The 13631-nt window shown below is 42.9% G+C and overlaps 1 pseudogene; it reads left to right on the top strand.

Moving 5' to 3' along the window:
* Positions 1-13383: 13383 nt before the first annotated feature.
* LOC139659531 (nuclear receptor subfamily 4 group A member 3-like) overlaps positions 13384-13631 on the top strand; it is a 7666-nt pseudogene continuing 7418 nt past the window's right edge.

Raw genomic sequence — 13631 nt, 5'->3', positions numbered from 1 at the left:
CAGCCATAAATCTGACAACACTGACAACTCTGTAAACGTTTAACAGTTCCATACAGAGACAGCAGACACTCAACCTGTCAGTGCAATTCTTTACAGCCAGATAATCAGTGTAAGATCCAGGAAGGATAAGAATGAGAATGAGAATGAGAATGAGAATGAGAACGAGAACGAGAACAAGAACAAGAACAAGAACAAGAACAAGAACAAGAAAAAAACAAAAAAGTATAAGAATAAGAACAAGAATAAGAATGGATTGGATTTGTAAAAGCACATTTCACGAACCCAGTGAACTGCTACGGAGGTAATACAGGAAAAAAAACCTAACTCGCCTGGCAAAAACTAGGGGAGGAATGGGATTGGGGGGGAAGTAAGAGAAAAAAAAAAGCCTCCTAAGTCCTTAAAAGCAGACGTGAAGAGGTACGTTCTGAGAAGGGCGTTGACTATGTAGAGAGGCTGTACCTTCCTGATGGAGTCAGGAAATATGTTCTTTTAGTCGTGGGGAAGCATAACTAAAGGCTGTAACTCCTGTGCCTTCGGTCTGCAGCATAGCAGCAGGTAGATACTGCTGGAAGAACAGAGCCAACATGTAGAAATGAATAGTACTACGAGCTATAAAAGTTCTTCATTGTTTTCAAGGGTTAAGAATTCGGTGTAAATGTATCATAAAAGTGTGGGTGGCAGGTTATTTCGTGTGTGTGACTAAGCACTTGTGTTCATACTAGTGTGTGTGTGTGTGTGTGTGTGTGCTCAATGAACTGATACACACAGCCTACAACCAAAGCCACCTTGCATGTGCCACCGGTGGACACGGTTGATTACCCACATATCCAATTCTATTAAAGGAACACGGTTATAATCTCTAATCACTTCCATGTCTGATGGAATTTGTCCGGGGGAATAAAGGAGCAGGTTAATCTGGATTACAGTGAGAGGCCCTGTCACGTCACAACTGTGAGTTCACAGCAGAGGCAGGTGACACCCTGACTGGCCAGGAAGGGAGGGAGAGATAAACAGAGAGAGAGAGAGAGAGGAGACAGAGAGACAGAATAAATCTGATGAGTGATAAAATTATAAAAGCCCCATTTATAAGATAAACGATCCATTTATAAAACGTTTCCCCCAGATGACCCAGGCATTGCTTTAAATTTTTGACAAGGATCATGAACAACAAAGGTATTGACACGCAATAAGGACTTGTGATCTATGCCTATGGGATATGTTTCGACTTCTGGCCCCATCAAGATGCAATGGGAACACAGGCATACTGGTGGCTCAGCGGGTTATGGCCTGTACCATGTAAACATAACATCCAGGGTCTGAATCTGGCCCAGGACCTTTATCGCATGTCATCCCCCTGTCTCCACCCCAATATTTCCTGTCGGTTTCCACTTTGATCTGTCTAATAAAGGCAAAAATGCCCCAAAAAAATAATCGTTAAAAAAAAAAAAAAAAAGAGATGCTATGGGAATGGAATCAGGTCCACTTAGAGTTTATTGGAAAGTGCTACAATAAGATCAGTGGAGCTAAAACTTAAATGATATGATAACTTAAATAAATGTTTATACTTTGTTTATGGCGTTTTCATGTCAGGGTTATCCAGCTAGGGAACGATCACCATATGACCATGTACATTATCTAGTCTAGTGCCCATCCCATCGGATAGGTCAAACGATACTACAAACTACTCAATTAACAATATTGATTACTATTGAAGTTAGTAGAGATAGTATGCACATTTTTATGAAAGGGCAAGTTTACAATTAAGTTACAAATTCATCAACACACAAACCAGGTGTTTGCATGGCCCCATGACCTGCATGCCCAGGCATGGAGGTGATGTGCAGAGGATTGACCCCAGTGCTTATCGTTCACCAATCACACACCATGCATGCCAGAGCAACATAATCCATATGAGTGGAACACTGGATGACATGTAGCCTATGTGTCCTTTACATTTGACCACCATGGCATACCATCAGCATGCCATGCAAGTAACTTCGTGAGAATATGGGATAATTTCAGATTCAGTATTGGGCCAATGTGTGTTTTGGTAACTGAAAATGTTGTGGACAACCAGGGCTTTTTCATAAACAAATGGACACACACATAAACACATGGCTATGAGTGGTTTCCTTAACGGAGCGTATCTGGTTCAGCAGGATTTCAAGGTGCGTACGAGAGGGATTTCCCAGGGCAGACAGTCGCCTGGTGCCCTATCCATGTCCAACACATAATGGACATCTGATCGATTACCATTCGCGCGTAAACTGTGCGTAACTGTTCTCATCTATGGATAGGCTAATACCGCAGTTTCGCAGCACTTTTCTGAACAGTAAAATGCCTTAACAACATAATGTCCTGGCCATTACAACTTTCTCCGCAGCGACGTTTTACAGCTTTTTCCGATCAGTCCACTACCAGACTAAAGATTCCCTTGTGCGCAGTTGGTGTTGAAGTGCTGCAGTGCGAGGCTCAAGCCATCACATTTACAAACCTGTTATGTTCTGTTTGACGAACCATGTTTATCTTCGGATCTATAGTCTTAGATTCCCCGCATTTCCAACCTTGTCTCCGGATGGAAAGAGCCCGGGCTGCGGAAGGGAGATCTACTGGCTGCTGTCAGAAGAATTAACACAAGAATAAACAGCAACACCGGATAGTTTCTCTCTAGGTAGGGCGGCAGTATCAGCTGACTGTAAAACTACACCCTACTGAATAAAATGCTTAACATCAGGGTGCTGTCCTACGTGGCTCATTTTGTTAGCGACAAATCTACCTGTTACAGATTTCAAATAGTAGTCTATTAGCCGACCCGGGTATATCGCCAGGTGCCTATGCCAAATGAAAACGGGGACACGCTTTACGCTAAAAATACCTGTCTACGACTATATTTGGCTTGGCTGGATCACAATCGCATCTCTAAAATAGTCGGACCCGCCCGGCACAATGAATGGGTTCTCTGCTATCTCACTCTGCCTCGTCGGCCAGTGCTAAATTTAGTAACGAGGCTTGCGTCAATCACGAGCCTCAGTGCGTCAAGGCTTCACCCCGCCTTCCAGAGCTCATCATTGGCCACAATTAGAACGTGGCCAACAAATACGCGCCTCGTGATTGGCTGTCGTTGAATTATTGTCCTCAGTGGCTCTGGAAGCACATTTTAATTTTGAGCTTGCCGGCCACGCTGGGAGTTCACCGTATTTATGAGGATAGCCCTCATATCTTCTGACAATCAAAGTCAGACCCAGTCTGATAGCCTGCTACCTGGCTGCTTACATTCTTTCCTACACCTTACTAGGACAGACATAACCTAAACTGATAACATTAAGAAAAAGATTAACCTAAATTTTGAGCTAGGTGCCAAGTTCAGAAGTTTACTGTGTAAACTTGATAATTCACATGGCCCCTAATTTAGGTAAATTAATGTTATCACTGTTTTTTGTTTAAATGTATTGGTCTGTATTTGTTTTTTTCCAATACAAGGTTATTGGGTGCAAATAAAACATTGTGACTAAAAAAATACTTATATGTGTTAGACAGTAACCTACTGAGAACAGAGTGTAAGAGCCTGGGTTAAAAAGCAGGATAAAATGGTAAAAAAAAAAAAAAAGAATGCTTTGGATGTCTGTTGGTTTTAGTAACAGATGTTGCTGGATCATGAGAGAGATAAGATCCCCAGGTTTAGATAAGAAATAGCCTTATTTTTCCTCCAATGATATAATAAAAAATTTTTTAAAAAATGCAATTTTCCATGTCAAGTAGCACCTTGCTCCAACTACAGCATGTCTCCCAGACAGCACGAGATAAATTAGTCCATAATCTGTCCAAGATACATCAACAACCATCACATGGGCTTTTTTTCTATAATAATAATAATAATAATAATAATAGGTCTAATAATAATAGGTCTAATAATAATAATAATGTGATAGTTTATTGATCCCTGTAAGGAAATTCTCTTTTCACTTGTTCAGGGAGGTCAGAGGTCAGGCTCAGCTACAGAACAGCTTCCCTGGAGCTGACAGACTTCAGTGTCTTGCTCAAGGACACTTCAGCAGGGCGGATTATTGCTGATACAGGGATTTGAACCCAGCTCCTTAGATAGGAAGATGGTCTCTCTAACCACTCGGTGACTCTATTTCTCTAGTAGCATGTGTCAGAGTTTCTTTGGAAAAGAGAAGCAATGACTGATGATTGATAACATATTAGGCTATTGTTTAGTCAGTGTTGTACATAATTAGACACAGCTCACATCTTAAAGGGAACATTGGTGCTAAATGTTCAACTTTTTTCTGACATATGGCTCCCAAATAAATTTCTGTTTGAAATTTGATCTTTGATATTTATTATAATGATGAATACTACAAGATCAAAGTATGGCAAATGCCCATACTTGCCATAACCAACTGCCCGCCACGGCGCAAGCTCGCCCGTCGGATCTTCCTAGCGTTTCTCTCTTGCAACCAATAGACTAACTTGCTCTCTGGCACCCTCTCTCTCTCTCTCTCCCTCTCTCTCTCTCTGTTCCTTTCTCTCTAGCTCTCTCTCTCTCTTTTTCTGGCACGGCGCGCGGGGCTTATGTGTCTGGTACTGTACGGAGAGGGAGCTCTACAGTGAGTGACGTCACCTCTCCCATGGCGTCACATTGACGTAGCGCATACCAGCCGCTCTATGTGGAGGCAGAGCCACATAAATGCTCTATTAGACTTTCTCCCTCAGACCGCGCACATAAACAAACCCGCGTTACAACTTCACATTTGCAAGCACCATCACCACTGACACACTCCACTCACGGGATCGGACGCAGACACACTCCTCGTACTCGGGAGGTTTTTTTTCTACTTTGTGTACTTTAGACGAGTAAGAAGGAAACGAGGAAAAAGAAAAGAAACTTTTGCCGCCGATGCATCCTGTGCCTCTTCAATATTAAGTGTTTTTTTCTACAATTATTGTGACTCTTGGTGATTATTCTGGATATAAATAGGATACTTTATGCGAGGTTATTATCACATGTAAAGACGGAACCGCTACAGCAAACCAGTAAGTAAATTGGACTGTGACATCTGCGAATGAATGAGTTTCTCAGATAGGCTATTCTGCCTATCGCATCTTTAGATTATCACACAAAAAACAAAATGTAACCCATAGGTGTAAGCATGCCGTGTTCATTATTAGGTCTATGCCAGTTCTATGTCATTTTGAAAATTTATTCCGACCTCGTCTGTGGTCTCTCCAACTTTCTGTGAATAACCTGTTGATATGGCAAGCCTTGCTGGGGAGCCCGGTCGTGTTGCCGGTCTAGGCTATAGCATGTGTGTCTGTGTGGTGTCGCCTAGGGCAGATGAGGCTGGATTTGATATTAATTTGCTCTGGGAAGGTATCATATTCTTTCTGGTTGTCATGGAAATGGGATGCCTCTCACTCACACAATAAATAGTGGAGTCAGACGCACTAATGGTCTGAGTCGAGAGTAGCCTACATTCAGACAGGAGCTGAGAGTCTGGCCATCAAAGCCTTTTGATTTCATATCATCTTATCATATCATTTAGGCTTTTGGGGGGAATTTTTCCTATTTAAGATTGATTTATAATTAAGACATATATGTCTTCAGTGTGTGTGTGTGTGTGTGTGTGTGTGTGTGTGTGTGTGTGTCTGTTGGGGGGGGGGGCGTTGGGGGTGTGTTTGTATATACCATGCCTATGCATGAATGGAGCCCATGGGTCCTATATATTATTTTACAAATTAGAATACTCACTGTCATTAAATAGCATGTGATGGCCAAGTGATGTGTTTTTTCTCCTTGTCGGCACTTAGTGGGCGTGATGATTATACATAAAAAGGTGATGATTGTTTTCCAAACAGTCTACATCGCCTATGGCTCAATTCATAGAGTGTAAGCTGTCGCCCGACTGGTGGCCAACCGTAAATGTCAGCAGTCACACTGGCGAGAACAGTCTTCTCCCTCTGTGAGGACACGGCTTCTCCTCCCATTCATTATAGGAAAAACACCCTTAGCCATTCACCATAAAGCCACATCAAATTTCTCCAGCCCTCTGTGAAACGCTTCTTAGGCATCTGATGACAATACATGTACTGTATTCTATAGCAGCTACCAAATGCACGTATTCCATGTTCGTGAAAGATGATTTTGAAGAAACTAAAATCAAGTTTTTGACAGTTGTTTCCATTGTTGCTGAGCACTCCATAGCCCACTTTTCGACTTTCTTTCTTTCTTTTATTCTTTCTTTCTTTCTTTCTTTCTTTCTTTTTTCTTTCTTTCACACACTCAGACACACACACACACACACACACACACACGCACGTGCACGCAGGCACGCACACATTTCTGACAGCCTCGCTCTCAGGGCTAATTTACTGTACTTGTATATTTCTCTGGCCTCCTTTATCTCCTCTCTTTTCTCTCTCTGTTTGCTGGAAGCCTCGCGCTGTCTGGGTTATTGGTGCGAGGGGCTACCGGGGGCTACCGGCGCTCTAGGGCGCGTGCTTTACAGCTCTTCTGTCGTTCTCTTGGTTACCGTTGCGCGCGGCCCAGAACCCACCGTTCGGCTTGGCCTAAAGAGAGCGCGAGGGGACCCGTCTCCTCATATAGAGAAAAACACATAGCCTATAGCCTAGTGTCTCAGTTTGCAGAAAATTAATCAAACGTATCTGCGGGTTTTACATGTGAATAGCCGATGGCATTTTTATTTACACACACAACAGGTCCAGCAAGAAGTTGTGAAAGGAGTGTATCCGCTTCAAATGCCCCTGTCATTGGACAATTACGCGCTTAAGCCATTACGTTTGTGTGGCATATTCTTAACAAAAATGGTTCTGTAGCCCACAGAACCATAACATGGTTCTTTAGGCTTGGATCATAACAGAACTGTTTTTGATGTTAGCCTACAACCAACTCAGTTTCCTAAAGTTATTTTTGCACTGTGTTCAAATGGTTCTACATAGAACCTTTACAGTGCCCTTTAAGAATGGCTGAAATGTGTCATATCAGCCTCAGTAAAATAACTTTTCAATAACCACACTGGATTGTTTATTGAGATTTTCCATTTTTTTTTATTTTAACAAATTGGATGGTTCTTTGACTCATTATAGTTAGGCTCTACAGAACCTATATCCTGACCAAGGAACCCCCTTTAGAGGTTCGATTGTTAAAATGTTTCCTCTCCAAATTAGCCTGTGAGTTCAGAGCTCGGAGAAAAGCAGCTGGTCTATCAAACGACGAGCTGTCAGTGTTGGTCACTGAAGCCGGCGGACACAGAGTCAGGAGAGGACAGCGGGCTGCAGGTGCCTGTAGCACGGATATTCAGTTATCAGGACTGTGGTGTGACTTGTCAATAGACAGTGTTGGGATACATAGCCTACTGCGAGATCGGGTGGTCTCAGATAAAACTGTATCCCTGGCAGAGGGTCTGTGTGACGGGGAGCGTGTGTGTGTGTGTATGTGTTTGTGTGTGTGTGTTTGAGTGTGACAGAGAGGGGGCGCTCTGGGCCTTGAAATCCTCCGTCCACGGTGCGCTCTGCTGCAGTGAGAGGGAGTTGGAGGCGCACGGCGCACAGAGTCCGCTGGTTTCGGGTCCGACTTTGAAATCTGGAGTTTCTCCCTCAGTCTCTCCCTCTGGATGAACCCTGAGCAGGCGAATACGGTGGTGATCAGAGGCAAGCAAAGCGGTGGCCTTGAGGCACTGGCACAGACAGCTGTTTTAAAAGTTGTCACCTTTCTAGGTCCGTATTTGTGGATTCAGTTGTGAGTTATACGTTGTCTGCTGTAGAATGCTGTTTGTGTCTGTAGTTTAACTGATTGAATCTGCCCGTAGCAGCGCAAAGATTCAAAAATCATTTTCTAGTCAAGTGATAGAATGAAACTTATCGCCCACGTCTTTTCTGTCTTGAAATGAACAAAATGCTTAGTTGTGGTCCTTAGTCTTTTCTTTGTAGCATGGAGCCATGGTAAATTTACTGCCAAAACCCGACTTTGTATGGTTTAAATTTAAAAGGCCTCTTTTTCACTTTTCTGCTTCTCTGGATTTTCCATGGATCATTGCAATGATTTACACTGATTGCATTATTGGCGTATTATTATGTTGTGCGCATAGAAATTTATATTTTACTCTTCTCTGTCGTTTCTCTCCATCCGATGGACTGACTTTTATGTATCAGATTAGATTTGTGCAAAACATTTATCTTCGGTGTAAATTGAAATACTTAAGCTATTTGTTGCCTTGAACTGTTCTATAAATGTTGTTGGCTGCAGGGGTGTAGTAGAGTAAAGCTAAGCTCAGGTTACTTTATTTGCGGAATAAAGTTTATCCTCTTTAAAAATCTGTATGATGAAGGCTAAACTCACAGTGTGAGTAGCATCAAATTGATTTAAATGACCGAAGGAGATGCAGTCTCTTATCGAAATAAATACATTAATTCATGTTTTCCTTAAAGTGTGATTGATTGTTCATGTTGGTGGTTGTTTGCCTTAGGATGATCTCTGACTGGAGGTGCTGGTTCAACCACCTTTCTATTTCCCGCCACATCACTGGCTGTAACCCAGGCGTCTCTCCTCCAGACCCAGGTTCGGAAGAGCGCGCCCAGCCGAGCTCAGAGCCCCGGCGATCGGACACTTCCTCTGCGGTGCCCGTCGAGTCCTCCCTGCTCCAGGAGCCCTGTCCCGGCCGCAGCCACGCCACCCCTCCACCCCGGACACCCAGCACCATTCAGCGCGAAGCTCTTTCACCAGGTAAAAACCGGGACCCGAGTCCTTTTTTCCTTTATTTTTCTCTTTCTTTTCCCCACCGTCTCTCTTGTCTGAGCTGATGCTTTTCCATAAAACTGTTCTTGGCTCAGGTTTCTTCTTGTGCATTCATTGGATGTGATAGTGTTTGGTTATGCTTGTTTAGTGTTGTGGAAAAAATGCAAAAGTTGGTATGAGCCTAGAACAGTATTTTACCCAAAATAATCAAATATCAACCCAAGGCTAAATCACATTTTAACTTAGGATCCTTTAGCTCATAATTTAAATTTTATTTCTAGGCCCAAAGTAATAAAGTGATAAAGTTTTAATTGTGTGCCTGTGTGTGTGTGTGTGTGTGTGTGTGTGTGTGTGTGTGTGTGTGTGTGTGTGTGTGCGTGCGTGCGCGCGCGCGCGTTTGAGTTGACATTTCAATCATTAGATAAATAGAGACTTCTGAGACGAGAAGCACCGACCACAAAAGCAGAGAGCGAAATCAAATAAGTCATAGATATCGATCCTCCTAATGACTCAACAAGGTCAAATGTCTTCATACCCTTTGAGACCAAAATAAGCCAAATTAACCAGTGCAACCAGTTTTTATTTTTTGTTTGTTTGTTTTATTTTGTCTTGAACCTGTCAAATGAAGGAATCAAAGGAGCTTAAAGATCTTTTCTGTTCTTCACCTGAATTCATCTCTGTGCATTGCAAATAAGACAAAATTAGCAGATGATAAATCTCTTAAATAGCAGGCTTTAATGCAGATTTTAAAACCTCTGTCTATTGTGACTGGTATGACTGTAAGTGTAATTGTGGCTCTGTGTGTGTGTGTGTGTGTGTGTGTGTGTGTGTGTGTGTGTGTGTGTGTGTGTGTGAATATAAGCGGTCTTAAATCAGTTTGCTCATTGTGTGAGAGGCCATTGAATACAAACAATTTATTTGATAATTCATTGACAAGAGAATCACTGAATACAAGAATGTGTTTTTGTATTTATGTCTGCACTTCATGTTTTTATTTGTTAGATCTATGGCATTCTGACAATGAACAAGCGCGCTCAGTTATTGGAACAGCTGCAGTTTGTCCAGTTGAAATGCACACCTCGAGGTTAGAGACTGTTTCCCTTCACCTCACTATACTGCACCACCTATGTCTGACTCTGCTTGGGTTGTCTGTCCTCTCGCTTGCATACACACACACACACACACACACACACACACCTGCTTGCATGCAAGTGAAATAAAAGCAATGGGATGGTCTCATGGTGGTGGTGTTTAAAAATGTCTTCTTAAAATTAAAGAAACTCAAATGTAGTCTGATATAACTCTATTTGTATTGGTGAGTGTGTGTGAGAGGGTGCACGCTTGTGAGTGTGTGTTACTGAGCGTATACAGGTGATAAAGAGGATGAGGTGTTTGCAGAAACAAGCCGTGCAAGTGTGTGTGGTTTTACAGGATCTGCTCAGGATAGGGGCACATGTTATTACTGTAGCAGAATACGGGTGTGCACGTTAGTGTTTAGATCATGGGCATCATTAGTGATGAAAATGTGTGTGCGTGTGTGTGTGCGTGTGTGTGGGTGTGTGAGTGTGTGTGTGTGTGTGTGCACAAGTGTGTGTAAAAACAACTCCTCAAAAGCTTATTTTCTCACCTGCCACACAATCATACACACACACACACACACACACAATTGTAATTCATACAGTTTGAGGTAATTGCCAGCTGTGCAGTATAGCAGTATATATTTTACAGTTATTTGTGATATAACATCTCTCTGCTCTTCTCATTCTTTCTTCTCTCTTCAGCCTTCTACTTTTCTCATTAGTGTGGAAGATCATGCACATCCACTCAAAATCCTTTTTAAAAAGGATGGTATTTAAAAAGGGTGGTATTCATAGGATTCTCCTGTTTTTTCATGGACATCCATCACTCTTATAATGAAGTGCATATGCCTGTTGGTGTAATATGCCAAGTGAGAACTTGCTACAGTGAGAAGGGAGATAAAGACCTCACTCACACAGTCCCACCCACACACACACCCACCCACCCACACACTCAAAGGGGGGCACCGTGCCCACTCATCTGAGGCTTGACCTACTGACACAACAAAACTACACGCACAGCAGAGAACAGAGTTCACCGCTGCGCTCTGCCGAGTCTTCCTCTCACACTTATGTTTTTGTCTCCGTGTCTGTCTTGCTCTGTGCTCGGTTGCCTAATCGGTTGCAAAAGCCTCGGTAGCCTAGAAAGGCCCCATGACGCCTCTGACGGCGCGTGTGTGTTTTTCCACGTGGGTTGAGGAGCTGGTCACTTGCTGAAAAAAAAAAAACTCGATGACGTCAAGAACACATACGCCATGACTCACGTCCCTACCGAAAAAATCCCTCTAATATGCCTATAGGGACTTCTAGTATGTCTGTTAGTCAGTAGCTAGTGAACTTATCATACTTTAAAGTATTTTAATCTTTTATGTTATCACTGTGATATTCCTATAGGGAATTATAAATTTGCTGTGATATTTAGGCTATATAGGATCCTTCTCAAATTAATTATAGGGTTAATATAATTTTGCTTCCCGGTTAGCGCACCAGATGGACAGGAGAGCACGGAGCTGTCCTGCAGTCCAGTGTGAGAGGTCAGCTCTTTGCTGAACCCCAGTCTGACCCCCAGTCTGTTGGTAATAATAATTACATGGGCAGCTCACGGTAAAAACAAACAAAAAAAATCGTGACATGTAGATGAGTGTCCCTAACATGGATTTTTCTTTGCTTAATTAATGCTTTGAATCATCCTATTCTTGTTTATCGCTCACAGCCAAAACTAGGCTACCCTCAGGTATGATTTGATTGTGGTTAGAGCGGCTCTAATGAATGTGTCACTCCGCTGCTTCTGCCATGGGTGACATTTATTTATGTGACCGCAAATTGAAAGTTATATTTTCAGAATGTAGTATTATTATTATTGTTATTATTGTTATTATTATTATTGTTATTATTATTCTTATTATTTCTATTATTGGGTTACGATACTGTGATTAGTCTAAACTGCTTTATTGAATCCAACTTTTATTTTGGTGAAAACGGAACGAAGTTACCTTTGCTGTAACAGAACAGGCCATATAATTCACTAAAGAGCTTCAATCAGTTTGGATGGAGCTGTTTGTCAGACTTCACTAACAGCAGGACTGAGGCTATGTCCCGTATTTGCCTAGATAAACATGACGCGCGGGGAATGGGAGCGATTACGGCAGAGCGCGCGCAGGGCGTCAATGGGAGCAGCGCTCTGTTGACAGTTCCCTGCTCAGGAACGACGAGCAAACATCACAAACCCTGGCTGCGCTGACACTCATGACTGATTATACACACACACACACACACACACACAGACACACACACATATAGCCTACACACACACTCACACACACACACACACACACACACACACACACACACCCGCATGCACGCAACCGCACACACGCAGGTGGACTGTATTACGTAACGGGTTTGATAAGACAGACCATATAGTCCCTTCCACAGGTGGGCGGGGGGGCTGTTAGAGATTAAATCAAGGGAAAACTCAAGCACCAAATAAAAGACAGGGCATCTGCAGCAGTTAGGGGCATGTCTGTGTCAGTGTGTGTCTGCATCTGTGTGTGTGTGTGTGTGTGTGTGTAGGTTACGTGTGTGTACACTACTGTGTGTGTACACTACTGTGTGTGTATCCGTATGTGTGTGTGTGTGTGTGATTATGTGTGTATGTTGTGCAGCAAGGGTCCAGCACCACCATGGGGTTCCATTATTATTTAATGTTATCTCATCTGCTTTGCCATCAGACTAACTAGAGCATGTGCGCTCACACACACACACACACACACACACACACACACTAGTAACAGAAATTTCAGCATTTCAGTAATTAGTAGAATGGATTGGGTCTTGCTTTGATTGCTTTGCCTCAGAATTGTGCATTGATGAACTATGCAGCTTCTCTAACTGAACAATGTATGAGACTTGGCGGTGTCTGAGTGCATGTTTGTGGGCGTGTGTATGTACCAAACATTTCTGCTATACTTCTAACATTGAGTGAAGGAACAAAGTGCGAGGAGTTCTAAAGCAGGAAATTGAGTAAAAGGCAGTGGAAAGATTTGTTCAAACTATTTCACATTTCTTGTTTGTGGAACACAGAAAGGTTCATTCAGAAAGTCAATCCTTTTTTTAATGTTGCAAATCCTCTGCCAACTCAATAGCTGAAAAAAAAACTGCCTGTTCCAATAGAGCTGTGTAGTATTTTGCATTCAACCATTTTGTAATTTTGGATGCTTTTTAGCACTACCATTGTGTGCATGTGCTTCCCTGTAGGTAGAGATTGCCTTTATCCCCTGGATATCGGGGTCATTTGGCCCTTCTGATTCCTGTACTGTGCTTATGCGGGCAATCTCTTCCTTGAAATCCTGCTTTTGTGTTCAAATCAGCTAATATGTCATTGCATTTTCTTCACTGACTAATGGTTGTTGTAGTTTTACTGTTATAGTCTACTAACACCAGATTAAAGCTACAGTGCATTTGAATAAAAATGATTGAAATCTATAACAATATATATCCAGGGTCTGATGCCCCGCACCTCTAACCTGTGTGTGCTGTGTCTCCCGGCAGACATGCCCTGTGTGCAGGCTCAGTACGGGCCCGCCCCCCCAGGCTCAGCCTACTCTGGCCAGTCTTCAGTTACCAGGGCGACAGCTACAGCTCTGACCTTATGACCCCAGACTACACCAAGCTGGACCTGGGCGGGGGTGAGATCTCCGCCGCGGCCGCCACCACCTCCCTTCCCAGCTTCAACGTGTTTGTAGAGGGCAGCTACGAGCCCAAGTCCTCCTGCCTCTACCAGATGCCTGCGCACAGGC

The sequence above is a fragment of the Centroberyx affinis genome, unplaced genomic scaffold (genome assembly GCF_046629955.1).
Source record: "Centroberyx affinis isolate AG114_WGS23_722 - 3 ecotype Tasmania unplaced genomic scaffold, CSIRO-AGI_Caff_v1 ptg003132l_1, whole genome shotgun sequence".
NCBI classification, from domain to species: Eukaryota; Metazoa; Chordata; class Actinopteri; order Beryciformes; family Berycidae; genus Centroberyx; species Centroberyx affinis.
This window is presented reverse-complemented; position numbering and strand designations above follow the sequence as displayed.